At 32.5% G+C, this 14,660-nt stretch overlaps 1 protein-coding gene across 2 annotated transcripts in view; it reads left to right on the plus strand.

The window, feature by feature from the left end:
- SEMA3A (semaphorin 3A) overlaps positions 1-14,660 on the plus strand; it is a 559,757-nt gene that overhangs the window by 191,469 nt on the left and 353,628 nt on the right. For both annotated transcript variants that reach the window (XM_077998087.1, XM_028846125.2), the window contains exon 3: positions 10,697-10,781. The gene's annotated coding sequence lies outside the window, so the exon portion shown is untranslated. The remainder of the gene's footprint in view (positions 1-10,696; positions 10,782-14,660) is intronic.

Consider the following 14,660-nt stretch of genomic DNA (forward strand, 5'->3'; position numbering starts at 1 on the left):
CCAGTTGTTTCTAGATAAATTGAATTTTAAGAAACAATATACCTAAAATCATATTTTTTTCAAAGCTTACCTGGAAATCAGATACTTTTAATACTGCTTTGTGTTTTCAAGACTTCCTAAAGTAGTTTCATTTTCATGGAGTTTTTCCTAAGAAATGCTGTCCACCAGAGAACAGTTATTTCGGTTAAATAATTTATTGGCAACTCAGCAACCACAATAACTGATGAAATATGTTGAGACAAGGAGTAGTCAAGTATAGTGAATGTGAAATATACCACAAATTTTATAATAGGAAAAGCAGACACCTGGAAAAATGAAGAATAATATCAATAAAATCATGTCATATTTGCTTTTAATATTTTAAGCTGAGAAATAGTGATATTTAGGTAAAGAAAGATTTTGTAAAAATATAAGTTAAAATATAAAAAGAAGAAAGCTATCTTATGATAAAGCTCTATTCCACACACATATAAAAAGCCTTAGACTATTACTTCAACACCTAGATAGGGTGATGGACAGAAATAAATGAATTTTGATAGAGTATGCTGTCACAGATACATAGCATCATATGTGACTATCATGTAGTCCATATTGGATTCTCTACACACAGTACTTCTATCTCTAGAAAATCAGAGAGTAAAACAGAAAATAAAACGAAGAAGAAAGAGTAAACGAGTGTTCTTAGCTTTACTGTACTAACAATCACCATTAGTGACCCAGTTTTGTTTTGTATTTTTCCCTTCCAAGGAAAGAATCTGTATACTCCTATAAGTTTTGTATAAAAGTCCCTCAAGGCTACATTGTGTCTATGCTTCTTTGGAACAAATATAGCCTGAGGGATAGAAAGAGTTTTTAGAGTCCATTAAGCCAAATCTCACATTAATATGTAGAAGTGTCCTATTATGATGATGGTTACCAGCTAATAGTAGAATTTCCTAATGTGTGAAAAAAAATAATGTTTTGCTGTTATCACAAGCTTTGCGCTGGGTGTACTGGTTTATTTGGAGCCTGCTAATTGTGAAAGCTTCACCTTTTCCATTTTTAGAAAATGTGAGGCAGCAAAAAGGTTTTTTACAAACCACATATCCTGCAGTTTAATCGGCTTGATTGTGGGCACCCCACAACCTCTCCTTGTCCTTTATTTTCTTTGACCACTAGCAGTTTTGGAAAAAGAAATCTGCTTCTGGATTGTAGCTTTAAAATGAAGTAATAGAATGTGATTATGGAAGATTTAAAAAAATCCACTTTATAAAAATATCATCAAGTAATAGGAGAGAAGATTCACAGGAGCTCCTAAATGGTAAATCTCTTTCTCTCTCTCTCTCTCTCTCTCTCTCTCTCTCTCTCTCTCTCTCTCTCTCTTTCTCTCTCTATCTCTATCTCCTCTCTTAATGCTTCCAAGCATAATTTTGATATATAGACTTATAGCACCTCTTTTATCTTGTTAATGGTGGACTTCATAGGGTTGTAATATACGATGTATGATCCAAAAACTAAGAAGTTTTTGTATGTTTGTAAGTGAATTTTTACTTTGTGTACCTTCGTTCTGTGCATTGTGAAATAACTCCTTTTTTCATTTTAAGGATTTTAAAGTATTATTACTTGAAAATATTAACTAATTTATTTCCAAGTAACTCTTTATATTGGTGCTTACTTTGGATTTAATTTGGTTACAATAGTTATGCTGCAAGTTAAAAATTATACATAGTAAAGTAACCAGTGGTCTTTCTAATTTGAGCAATTTTATCACAGTTAACTCTTCTCAAATTAAAATGAAAAAAGATGATAAAAGAAGTTTAGTTTGAAAACAGGGAGCATTTTTTTTTCCTTTTTTTTTTTTTTTTTTTTTTTTTGAGATGGTGTCTTCCTATATTGTGCAGGCTGGCCTTCAAGTGAACTTCTGGTCATCGGAAATCATCCTGCCTCAAATTTGTGAGTAGCTGGGACTACAGATGTGCACCACTGCTCCCATTCTTTTTCTAAATAACAAAAGAGAAAAGGAAATAGAATTAAAGGAAGAAAGACAAAATATTAAAAACAAAATATATATATATCAGTAATACAAAAATGCTAAAATCATAAAATATGAAAAAGAGTAATCCCTATGATTTTATTCAATGAATATATTTAGATTAATAATATTGGGTGAATTTGTAGTTAAAATTAAATAGCATCAAAACATCTTACTATAAAACATAGTTATCGCAGTAATCTATTTGAATGTAATTGAAATAATATTTTACAAAATTTTATGAATTTTTTTGCTGCCCCTCCCCAGAAATTCTTAACCACATATCTACTGAAACATTTGCTAAATTTATTTATTTAGAACAAGAATATGTAGTTTTTTCCATTTATCAGTTTCATCTTTTTTTAAGAGAGGATGAAATCTGAGAAAGATTTAAATCACCAAAGATTTCTTTTTTTTTTAAATCACCAAAGATTTCTTACATAATTAGTTTAGAAAGAGATAAACTATTTGAAGTCTGCTTTTAACCAGAGACCATCTAGATGATCTTTTATTATTTGTTTCTATCCTATGATTATATGACTTAATATCATACCTGCTATTTTAAAAATAGAGCTCAAAATCCTGTGTATTGTTATTGTGTCAGTCCAATATGTATGTATGTATCCAAGGAGACATACAAAATGTGTAGACTCTTACATATTGTGGTCTTCCCTTCATGGGGTCTGTGCCTGCAGTTGTAGTGTCATTAATGAAATTAAGAGTTTCAAAAGTTAGAAAAATCTGGAGGAGAATATTTCATGTCCTCTCCAGCCTAATCGTCTGCTGTTCCATATCATACCTGTTCAGTGATCTGACAAATTTACTGATTACATTTATAATCTTTAAATTTCAACTTGATACAATGTTTGATCTTTTGGAGTTTGATTTTGGTAAGGTTAATTACCCTTCTGGAAATGATTGGCTTGCTGATCTCACTCCACCAGCTAGAACAGTGAGTAGAAAATTATTCATAGCAAACCGAAAGCTCTCCAGATAGTATTTTCAGTTAATTTGTTATTTATTCTTCATGATTTTATAGTACTATGTTGGATTTATTATGAGATTAAAACAAGTCAAATTACTTTCCTCATTAGTTTTTCATTGTTTTCCTCTCATTTATATTTAAAGAAAACCAGCTTGTACTGAAAAATGGCTTTCTAATAGAGTCTTAGCTGGCAATTTCCTCAAATTCTTGAGGTATTAAGGCAGACACAGCATAAAGTCAATCCTGTCTAAAATAAGCATTGCTTGATTGAGCAAAAGTGACTATTGTCTCTGATATGCTGTATTCTATACACCTTTTGCATCTGTGCACTTTATATTGCATAGTTCAGTGAGTCTAGAATGAGTCATACTATGGTAACAAATGATCTCAACATCTATCTATATAACTTATTGCAACAAAGTTTATATATTGCACACGCTATATGTCTATCATGGACAGCTTTGGCTCTGCACCATCATTCTAAAATGAAGAACCAACCCCATCTGAGATATACTAGTCTCATGGCAGAAAGAAAAGAGCAAGAGCAGAACAATGAGCTGGCTCTTAAAACCTCTGTTCGGATGTGGTACAGGTTACTTGTAGTCATGTCCCATTACCCTACATAAGTCATATGACTACGTGTAAAATCAGTAGTGTGGCAAGTCTAATCCTATTGCATGGATGTCTGTTTGTAATGTTTACATCTCTGATGTTACCAAAGAACTAAATCATTGATTATGATGATCTCTGCCTTAATTAAAATGTTATCTCTTTATCTAATTGCAAAACTAGATAGACTCACTGACTGAATTCTGACAGGATTTTATAGACATCAGGCTATTAAAGTGTCTAGGATACAGACCAATTTTAGAATGAACTTGAGAAGCTATCATACACACATAGGAAGGTATAAATGTTGAGTATTATATTTGTAAAATGATAATCCCTTTTCACTCATCATAAGACATATTTGGGCATACACCTCAAGACCTTGCTATCATAAACTCATTCAACGAGCACAGTTTTATCTATTACCTTAAGTGTAAAGCTGTATGTGGTGTCATCCTACTGAAGAAGAAAAACAATACCAGTTTCTTATCAGATAATTTAAAGAATGAAAGCCTACTGTTAAAAATGATTAAGACCACAGAGGAGGAAACTAAGTAATTAACTTGATTTATTCTCAAAGAACTATGAGTCAATATTTTTGTTTTCACAGAATTACAAAACAAATAGCTTACGTGAGAGCACTTATAGAAGGATAGTTTTACTCGTCCTGTGATTTTTAGCCGTTTTACTTTCAAAATTGGATTCTGTGGCTTAGGACGACAACAGAACTTCAGAAAAAAATAAGTATTTAAAAATCATCAGGGGTCCGGGCGCGGTGGCTCAAGCCTGTAATCCCAGCACTTTGGGAGGCCGAGACGTGTGGATCACGAGGTCAGGAGATCGAGACCATCCTGGCTAACACGGTGAAACCCCATCTCTACTAAAAAAATTAAAAAAACTAGCCGGGCGAGGTGGCAAGCGCCTGTAGTCCCAGCCACTCAGGAGGCTGAGGCAGGAGAATGGTGTAAACCCGGGAGGCGGAGCTTGCAGTGAGCTGAGGTCCAGCCACTGCACTCCAGCCTGGGTGACAGAGCGAGACTCTGTCTCCAAAACAAACAAACAAACAAACAAACAAACAAAAATCATCAAGCTGATTCTCAAAAAACAATGACAAACACCAATGCATGATGTAATTAGAGTCAAGTGGATACTGTGATTAAAGAGAAATATTTTATACATAATATTTCAAAGAGAAGAATAATAAAACTATACTGCAAATAATTTTAGAATAGGAGACATTGCAAGCATTAGGAAGGTTCCAAAATAGTGATTGTACCAAGGTTCATAATTGTAGTCAAGAAAGACTCTCTTATCAGGAGTCATATATTCAGAATAAGGAAATATATATATATATACACACACACACACATATATAATATACATACACATTCATATGTATACACATATATAATAAATATTATATATAATATGTAACTATATATGTGTGTGTGTGTATATATATATATACTAGAACATCAAAATATCTTCTGAAAGAAATAGGGATTCCAGAAATGTTGGTGGTACTGAACACTTGGGCACTTGAGTGATTTAGGTTCAAAGGTTACCAAGTTAAAATGATAGCAAAGCATATGCAATTCAACTAAGGATTCTCCAAAGCATCTATGTGTACACGCATGTGTGTACAAGCACACAAATGTGTACATATGCATATGTGTTGTGGATATGCATTTTGTATTAAATACTGTACGTTTCCATAAGGTATATATACATGTAAATAATGTGTATATATTATAAAATACATATGTATGAAAGTTTACAAGATCGTCATATATGAATAAACTCAAACATTTAAATGTATGTTGTGTGATAGTTTATAGAATTTCTGTTTATTTTCTAAGGGAAATATTGTTTCAGTGTAATTTTTTTAAAAACCTTCAGGAACGATCTTTTACCACTGGGACTTTCTTCATGACCTTTTCATGAACAAAAACTGTCCCAAGAAATTTTTCCAGGCTGATGTAAAGTTTGTGGAAAAAGGCATTAAGAACTTTATTTAAGGCAGCAATTTTCCTAAAGAATCTTAACTGAAGGACACATATGTTAATTTTCTATTTGTATATTCTTTATGATCTCACTGAAAAATAAAAAATGATCAAATTTTGCGTTTCAGGTTTCTACTCTAGAGACCATCAACAACAAATTAGGTTTAGAAGTTGCTTACTTAAAAGACAGATACCATACACATTCAAGACCAATTACATTTATTTTCAGCCTGCATCAGAGGCAGTATAAGACGAGATGATACAGAGGTGTTGTAGGTCTTCTGATGTCCTAGGTGTCATTTCTTTGTTTTGGTGGCGTCACCCCATAATATTTTAAATATATGAAAATTTACCTTTGCCCAATATTAAGCATTATGGGTTTTCATGTTTGCAAAAATTGGAAAACATTTTATAAATGTGTGTTTTCACTTCATTACAATTGTCCGTAATCTTAAAAAATAATTATTATGCATATTGGGAGATACTTGCAAAGGGAGAAAATCTCACTATGAAAAGGTTTCAGTTGAGCAACTGATAAGTTTGGGGGTAAATTAATAGACATTTAGCTAAAATTTCTTAGTTTTTAATTTGCATATCTTTTTTAATAGAAACTAAAGCATTTTTCAAAATTTAAATATTTTTCTGGGTACTGGAAAAGTGTACTTGCCTTCCTTGAGCAATGTTCTATGGTGCCTAAGGTATATCTCAACCCCTGAAGTGTGTACCATAAATCTTTACCATTCATCTTTAATCTTCTCTTCATAGACTTGGGAGCACAAAAATCCCTGTAATCTGATTTAGATTCTTACTTCTACATTTGCTAAGCATTCAGTATATATGGCCATCATTATACTTATCACATACTACAATGTACTAACTTTATTTGTGTGACTCCCTCTGTAAAACAGAGGAAAGGAGATGGGAACACATTCCTTCATTTACTCAAATACATACATTTATTCTAATAGAGACATTCACATAAAATGTATATTCATTAGAGATTTTTTAATGTAACTCCCTGAAGGCACTGTTCTATTCACTGAGGGTATGGAAGCAACTAAAAAACAAGCCCCGCCAGCTAAAAGGTTATATTTTGGTTGTATGTCTAATTTAATTTTGCACCTGAAACCTTGCCTGATATAGTATGTTTAAAAAATTTTCAGATTATTAATAAAATATTGAAATTGCATGTTTAAAGATAAGATTGTTTGAAATTACTTAAATTTACATAATTTTAGTATACATTCAATATTCAGTATAACAACTTCAAGCCATTAGAAATATGTATATTTATATAATATATATAATATATGTTATTATATATTATATATTAGAAATATAATAATATATAACATTATATAAAAATATATATATTACATCTACTAATTCTAATAAAAATCACTTGGAAATCTGCATGTGAAATGAAATTAAACCTTAATTGATTCATTTTTAATTTATTTGTATCTATTGCCCAAATTACCTCATCTTCCCACCCTCTCATGAGAGACAAATGGAAGGCGAAATGGATGGAGAGAAGAGAAAGAGAGGGAAATATTTTAAATTTGGAATGAACATTTCTAGCAATATTAATGACAGCTTCAAGTCTTTCCAATAATTTCACTATGTTATTTTAAAAGAAAATGACCAGTGTAAGTTGCAGTTCTAACTGCTAGTAAATCATGGCTTAATGAAAACAAGTACAGCAGAAAGCATAATATTTTATTTGTCCTTAGTACGGCCATGTAAGAACTAGCAGACATCAGATTTGTCTAAGTCACAACTCCTTTAGAATTTCCAGGAGAACGACCAGGATCAAAGAAAAGAAATAGATAAGATAAAGAATTATCATCTATTTGTAGTAGGAGTTTCCCATTTAAGTTTTACTTTTTACTATCATTTAGAACAAGTGAAAAGTATGCTTGTTAGGAATCTTTGCCTGACACTAATGGAACCTCTTTTGACAGATTTTTTTTAAAAGAAAAATTATATGGTGTGAATTAAAACAAACAAAAAAAAAGACTGTCGGGTTGAATCAGTTATTTTGTATCTACCGGTACCTGCTTGGCTCACATAATTTCCCCAAAAATAGGTGAAAAACTCATTTGTACCAGCAGATTCTCTACATTATTAGAGAAGATGTATATTTTTTCTCGTTAGACATGTATATTCTAATTGTCATTACAGGACTGAATTCAACAATATTCTGTGTATTAGAGTGATATTTTCGACCAACATGATGACTGCATTGAGTCAATATGGAATGGAGATACCTGAAATAGTTAAAACCTCCATTGTGTAATTAGGTTATTTTAATTATATTTAACGTAGCTTATGTATGTTTTCTACAATATTTTGATTTGATCAATACACTTTTTTAAAATAAGAATTGTATTTTATAGATCTTGCCAATGTTTGCAGTTGATTTTCTTATCATTTAAATTTGGTTTATATTTATAACCATATTTTATTTTACATCTTCATATTTCTCTCATCACCCTTCTCTCACGCATTGCTTGCTGACTTTATTGCTGTTTCTGGAATAGTCAATTCATGATCTTGCCTCAGGGTCTTTGTATTTATTGCCCCTTCGGTTTAGTAAACACTTCCTCAAAATATCAGCATAGTCTTCCTTCAGGTCTCAGATAAAATGTTACCAATACAGAAGACTGCCCTGACCGTCCCAAGCAAATGAATACTGGGATTCCTTCTATCCTGTCATTTCATAACACTGAGTATGTCAGAAAGAAGCCTGCGCATGGTATATGTTCTACAGGCCACCGCTGGTTAGGATCAAGGGAGAAAGGCTGACCCATTGCTAGACTAGAGGGGTCCATCAGTAGAAGTCAAGAGGAATTTACACACCCTTTGCTGTGTCAGAGAAGCCCATCCTCAAGAGTTAAGTGGACACCTGAACAATCTGAACACTCCTGACATAACCTTATAACCATCTCTCTGTTCCCACTGACCTCCATAGCCTCATCACTATTGTCTGCTTAGGAAAAATTAGGACTTAACTCATCATGTTCATTTTCTCATTTTATGTCAGTCACCAGAAGGAACTCAGAACTTCCAAGTCATTCCTGATCCCTAAGACTCTAATCCTCATCCTCTAATTTCCTCTGTCTCTGGATACTCTTTCACTGTCCTCTCTGGAACTCAACAACAAAGCCCTTTTATCTTTCACTTCTGTATATTTCCCCCTTACCATCACCCCAAATGAAGCCTGATGACTCTGCATCACACACCGACTTTTAAAAGGTGGATATTTTGGCTGGGTGTGGTGGCTCACGCCTGTAATCCCGCACTTTGGAAGGCTGAGGCAGGTGGATCACCTGAGATCAGGAGTTCAAGACCAGCATGGCCAACATGGTGAAACCCCGTCTATACTGAAAATAAAAAAGTTAGCCGGGTGTGGGAGCAGGTGCCTGTAATCCCAACTACTTGGGAGACTGAGGCAGGAGAATCGCTTGAACCTGGAAGGCGGAGGTTGCAGTGAGCTGAGATGATGCCATTGCACTCCAGCCTGGGTGACAAGGGTGAAACTCCAACTAAAAAAAAAAAAAAAAAGTGATATTTTTCTCACATTCCACTTAAGTTACTGAGATTGGGATTGGTATAACGTTCTTTGCTCCTCAGTGCCACTTCCTGATCAGTACCATTTCTCCTCCCTGAAATCTCCTAGCTATGTTCTCCAGACATCAGTAGATATTCTCTGCTACTCTGCTACTACCCCTTAGAGAAATCTTCCACCAACCTCGGGCCCCTTCTCCTCTTCTGTTAAGATTTTAGCTGTAGCTTACTGTGAGTCTCTTCAACTCCATTCTTGTCATATATTATAGCAATTCTAATAACCACCCAGATGAGTCTTCAAAAATTCTAGTTCCTCAGTTGATTGACTCCTCTCCCACAAAGAACTTGTTTTTCATCTAATCACTAGCTTCAAATAATTTCACCATCTCATGATGCATGTATCCAAGGGATGTTTGGTATGGTATTGACATTTGAGTTTTAAATGCTTGTATATACATTTGGGGTACCATTTTCTGATAACTTACCTATACACCTAGCATAAATTATTTGCTTAAATTAATTCACTAAATTTTATCTAATCCTATCACAGCATAAGAGATCCAATAAATGTCTGCTGAAAAATGCATATAGGATAATATATTCTATTTTTAAATATATGGTAATATAGAAATATTCTATATTTCTCAAAATAGTACAGTAAGAAAAAAACAAGGATTGGAAACACACACTACTTTAGAACCTGTATCTTTTTTTTTTACTTTAATAAGATTAAAATGTTTAATTAGGTTAATAAGGTAGCTAATGAACCTCCATTGCATACTTTTTTTGTTTTCACCAAATTTTACTTTTTTGTCAAATATGTTAATTCTTTGGCCCAGCTTTGAATTGTCTTTATTTTCTTTTCTAAGTTGTTTACATTATTTATTCAACTATGAAATGTGTACAACTAATGTTACAAAGCATCTATTTTAGTATAGTGAAGTTTTCCAAAGCACTTTTTAAATTTCACGTTTGAAAAATCCAATTATTTAAAATTTCTATTTACTTTAAATATTCGGTATATTTCCTTTATCCAGAAAAAGAGGAAAAGCTTTTGTTAAAGTGAAATCTGGTTACTTACTAACAGTGCCATGAAATTACTGCTTAGCTGGGTTGTCAGTGTGAGCCTTTCATCATCAGCGGTGACAAATGTTAATGACATCATAGTATTATGGGCAAATCAATAGAACATGTTAGTGTTTCACCTAATTCTCAAATAAATCAGTTATTCTTTAGTAGAGCCAGAGCCTAAATAATGAATTATTTCAAACTACATCAAATCCGATTAGTGATTACAAATTGTCATTTGTTTGGATGAGCCAGAGTAAAATGTTTGCAAAATTCAGTACCTGCTTTCCATAATTCCTTTACCTTCATACATTACATTATCCCACACAAGACAGAGGGGTTGTTTGAAGAAATTTAAACTGACTTTTAATTAAGTGGAGCATATATTAATTGATTGGTAATTGTTTGATTTATATTAAATTTTAAGAATAAACTTGTTTATTTTTATAGGGTATTTAAAGTGTCCAGGTACTTACAATAACAAGTTGGACTGAACACATGTACCTCAGGAATTAAGAATCTTTCCTAAAAGAAGGTAAGATAATTAAACTTATGCACATTTGCATGTTAATAAGTTTTAGTGAAAATTTAGAGATACTTCTGTGCTTCTGTGGCATATAATTTATAAGATAATTTTTAAAAATTAAGAGCACTTTCTTTTTTTGTTTATATAATCTTCTGTAGAATTACTTGGGTAGATGAGAGGGCTCCAACATTTAAAATAAAAATCAGTTTGTAGGAATTGCCATTCAAAATGTTAAGAGGTGGATTACTACCACCATTTTGGTTAAAAAACAAAACAAAACAAAAAAACACCTCATATTTGGGAATTTCACTGGGTTTGTGATGTTCCCCAGGAGCCACAGAGCAGAGATAGCTGGAATGTGAGCATATTTCTGTCCACAAAAATCCTTTGGCTAACCTGCCCCTTCTACATTTCTTGGCCCACATATGGTTACTATCATCCAGAATCCACTCAAAGGCTGAGTGCCACACTGAGGGTGGAGAAGTCAGTTTATAATGTGTTACACCATCTTAATTTTGACCTCGCGTGTGAGATTGAAATATCACCTGTAAAGTAAAATACAGTCAGGAAATCCGAATGTGTACATACCGTATTACTTATTTTAAGGCTTTTCAACCATGAAGGTTTCTCAGGATTCATTTCATTGTATAAAGTAGGAAGAAAATTTGGCAACATTAAGTTTACCATTCCACCATGGTTACATATGTTGCTATTAGAAGGAGTGGCTACAATGAACAAAGAAATGAAAACACATTCTTGATGATCTATATTGTATGGGACTGTTAAGAGAAAATAACATTTAATTTAAATATGTTTCTTTTTCTCTTATGGAAGTTTGAGTAGAATGAAATTCATTTGTCAATTTTGTTTTGATTTTTATTACAGTAAATCTGAAGAATTCACAATTTTATTGGGTTCCTTTTGGTTTAACTGGATGATTATTCCCATTTAATGTGAACGAATACATTTGTCTCTAGGTTATCCACATTAGTACCAATAAAAGTAAAAATTTTATGAAGAAATATGCAATGCTATATGGAAACATCATTTACAGACACAAAAACATTTATCACATAAGGCAAAAATTTACTGATTTAAGAAGTATGTTGAAATCGTTAGAGTTCACATCAAGTTGGTAAGGATGTTTGATGCTTTTATGGGAAATATACCTCATATCTTTAGAATTGGTAGAGAACTAAAAACTTCGAAAATGACTTGTCGTGCCACTTCTCTAATACATACATATTCATTTATACATACATATATACACATATATGTAAATTTATATGTGCATATATACATATATGAATAAATACATATGTGTATATAGTCATTATTTGGCTAGAATAATTTTCAGACTTCCACAATACTAATTTTCTGGATGTTATTTTTCATGAGTGCATCATACACACACAGACTAAACACTTGCTTCCTTTTTCAGTAAATAATAAACCTCTGCTCCTCCACTTACAACTACTTCCAAGTTCACCAGTAAAGGAGGCAAAATTCATGAGATGAATTTCCTGAGTAATAATTAAAATCTGTTTCAAATGTATAAAGGCCAAAGTTATACATAGACCTGGTGTCGCTGTCATTGCCACCATTGTCTTGTAATGTTTATTTGGAATCAAGCCAGTTCTTAAAAATTAATTTATAAAAACATCAAGAGCTCATATGGATGAGTCTTAAATGACTGAATGCAATTGACAATATACATATTGAATTGAAACAGGATAGTGTATAGAAGTCAACCAATGAAAATTTATAAAATATTTAGCAAATCTAACTAAAATCTGATGAAATTTTGCTTCCAGATATTGCATCTAATAGAACTATTTGCAGAACTTAATTTATGATTTTAAGTTTTGGGTAACACACATATAAACTAGCATACATAAATATCAATTGGTTGGAAAATATCTGGTCATCTCAAATTGGGGGCTATCAGACCTTCATTTTATCTATTCTTTTTGCTTTTTTTTTTTTTTTTTTTTTAAATGGAAGTAACCTGAAAAAGAATTGTTAACATATCAAATGAGTTTTGAAATAACTTATATAAATAATGATTTAAAAACATAGACAATGTATTTTTCTTGTCTATCAGTAAATAACTTATTTGCTTAAGCAATGCCTACATAGCAGGATCCATGATAAATCTATTTCCTCTTCCAAATCTGAGAATAGTTCTGCCATGGTTGACTATTCCCTCAACATGACTCCACATATGTTTGATTCTAAACAAATTCTAGATTAAATATATAAATGCCTTACTAGCAATCTCATAATAAAGATTTCAAGCATTTATTTTAAAAGTGGAAAGTAAATAAAATTCCACATTAGCTAAAAGTGAAATTGAAATTATGTAGATAACAAGGAAATAGATAAAAACCAGAATGCTAAGATCAACAGTAGTATATAATTTGCTATTTCAAGTTTAAATGCATTTATTTTTATATGATCATTGAATAAGTTTGATCTGGTTTGCATGTAAATGATCTCATATGAGATTGCACTACAGATTCAGATAGTACTGGAATTCCAAGCTGTATCAGTATTTGACTTTGAGAAAATTATTCTACCTTATTTCATTTTCTCATTGATATATTAGTGCTGGTAGTACTTAATTTTATTTGCTTAAACTTATCCAAATATTTTGAAACATTTTATAAATTGAATTTTGAAATAGTTTTTTCTTTTCTGTGATTAGTTTTGAAACTATATTCATCTTATTTGTAAAAGCATTCTACTGTTTTTAATGGTTGTTTGAGTATGTCTTATTTTTCTTTTCAAGATTGTAAGCTTCTTGAAGTGAAAAATACTTTTCTTCTTTTTTTTTGAAAAGCATTCTTTATTTGGCAAGTAATTATTTATTATAACACTTTTCAAAAATTGTATTATTGATTGATCCTCATAATCCGGTGAAGTACTCGGAGCAGATAGAAAATTACCCATATATTTTGGGTGAGGAAACAGGTTCAGAGAGTGTATAAGTGACTTGGATAAGGCTAATGAAGCAGAGCCAGGATTAGAAACTAGAACATGACTTCTGATTCTGTGCCTTCTCCCAGTATACTTCAGAGCTTTCTGCTTCAATATATTATATAATTGAATGTTTACTTCACACATTTTTTCAGAAATACATCTATTTTGTAAATTAAAGCATTTCTGCCCATGTTTCTGGTTTTTAAACACCTTCCTCCATGAGGAGCTTCTTTTGAATGCTTTATGAACCTCTATTTTTTTCTTCCTTATGTCTGCCTCCACACACCAGTTTAAAGGGATAGACAATATTACTTCAGTGAGTGAGTGAAAGAAAGAATAAGAACCTTTTGGTATAGAAATATTGCCAGTGAATTGAGTTAAAACAAAACCATTAAGAACATTTAAGGCCGGGCGCGGTGTCTCAAGCCTGTAATCCCAGCACTTTGGGAGGCCGAGACGGGCGGATCACGAGGTCAGGAGATCGAGACCATCCTGGCTAACATGGTGAAACCCCGTCTCTACTAAAAATACAAAAAATTAGCTGGGCGCGGTGGCAGGTGCCTGTAGTCCCAGCTACTCGGGAGGCTGAGGCAGGAGAATGGCGTGAACCCGGGAGGCGGAGCTTGCAGTGAGCTGAGATCCGGCCACTGCACTCCAGCCTGGGCGACAGAGCGAGACTCCGTCTCAAAAAAAAAAAAAAAAAAAAGAACATTTAAAATTCTCTAGGAAATGTTAGGATGGATGCTCCCAAACTTACAATGTGATTATGTTCTGATAAATCCACACATAGTTGAAAATATAGTAAGTTGAAAATGCATTTAATACAACTAACCTACCAAACATGGTAGCGTAGCCTGAACTACATTAAATATGCTCAGACACTTATATTAGCCTAAAGTCAGACAA

The sequence above is a fragment of the Macaca mulatta genome, chromosome 3, assembly GCF_049350105.2.
Source record: "Macaca mulatta isolate MMU2019108-1 chromosome 3, T2T-MMU8v2.0, whole genome shotgun sequence".
NCBI lineage: Eukaryota > Metazoa > Chordata > Mammalia > Primates > Cercopithecidae > Macaca > Macaca mulatta.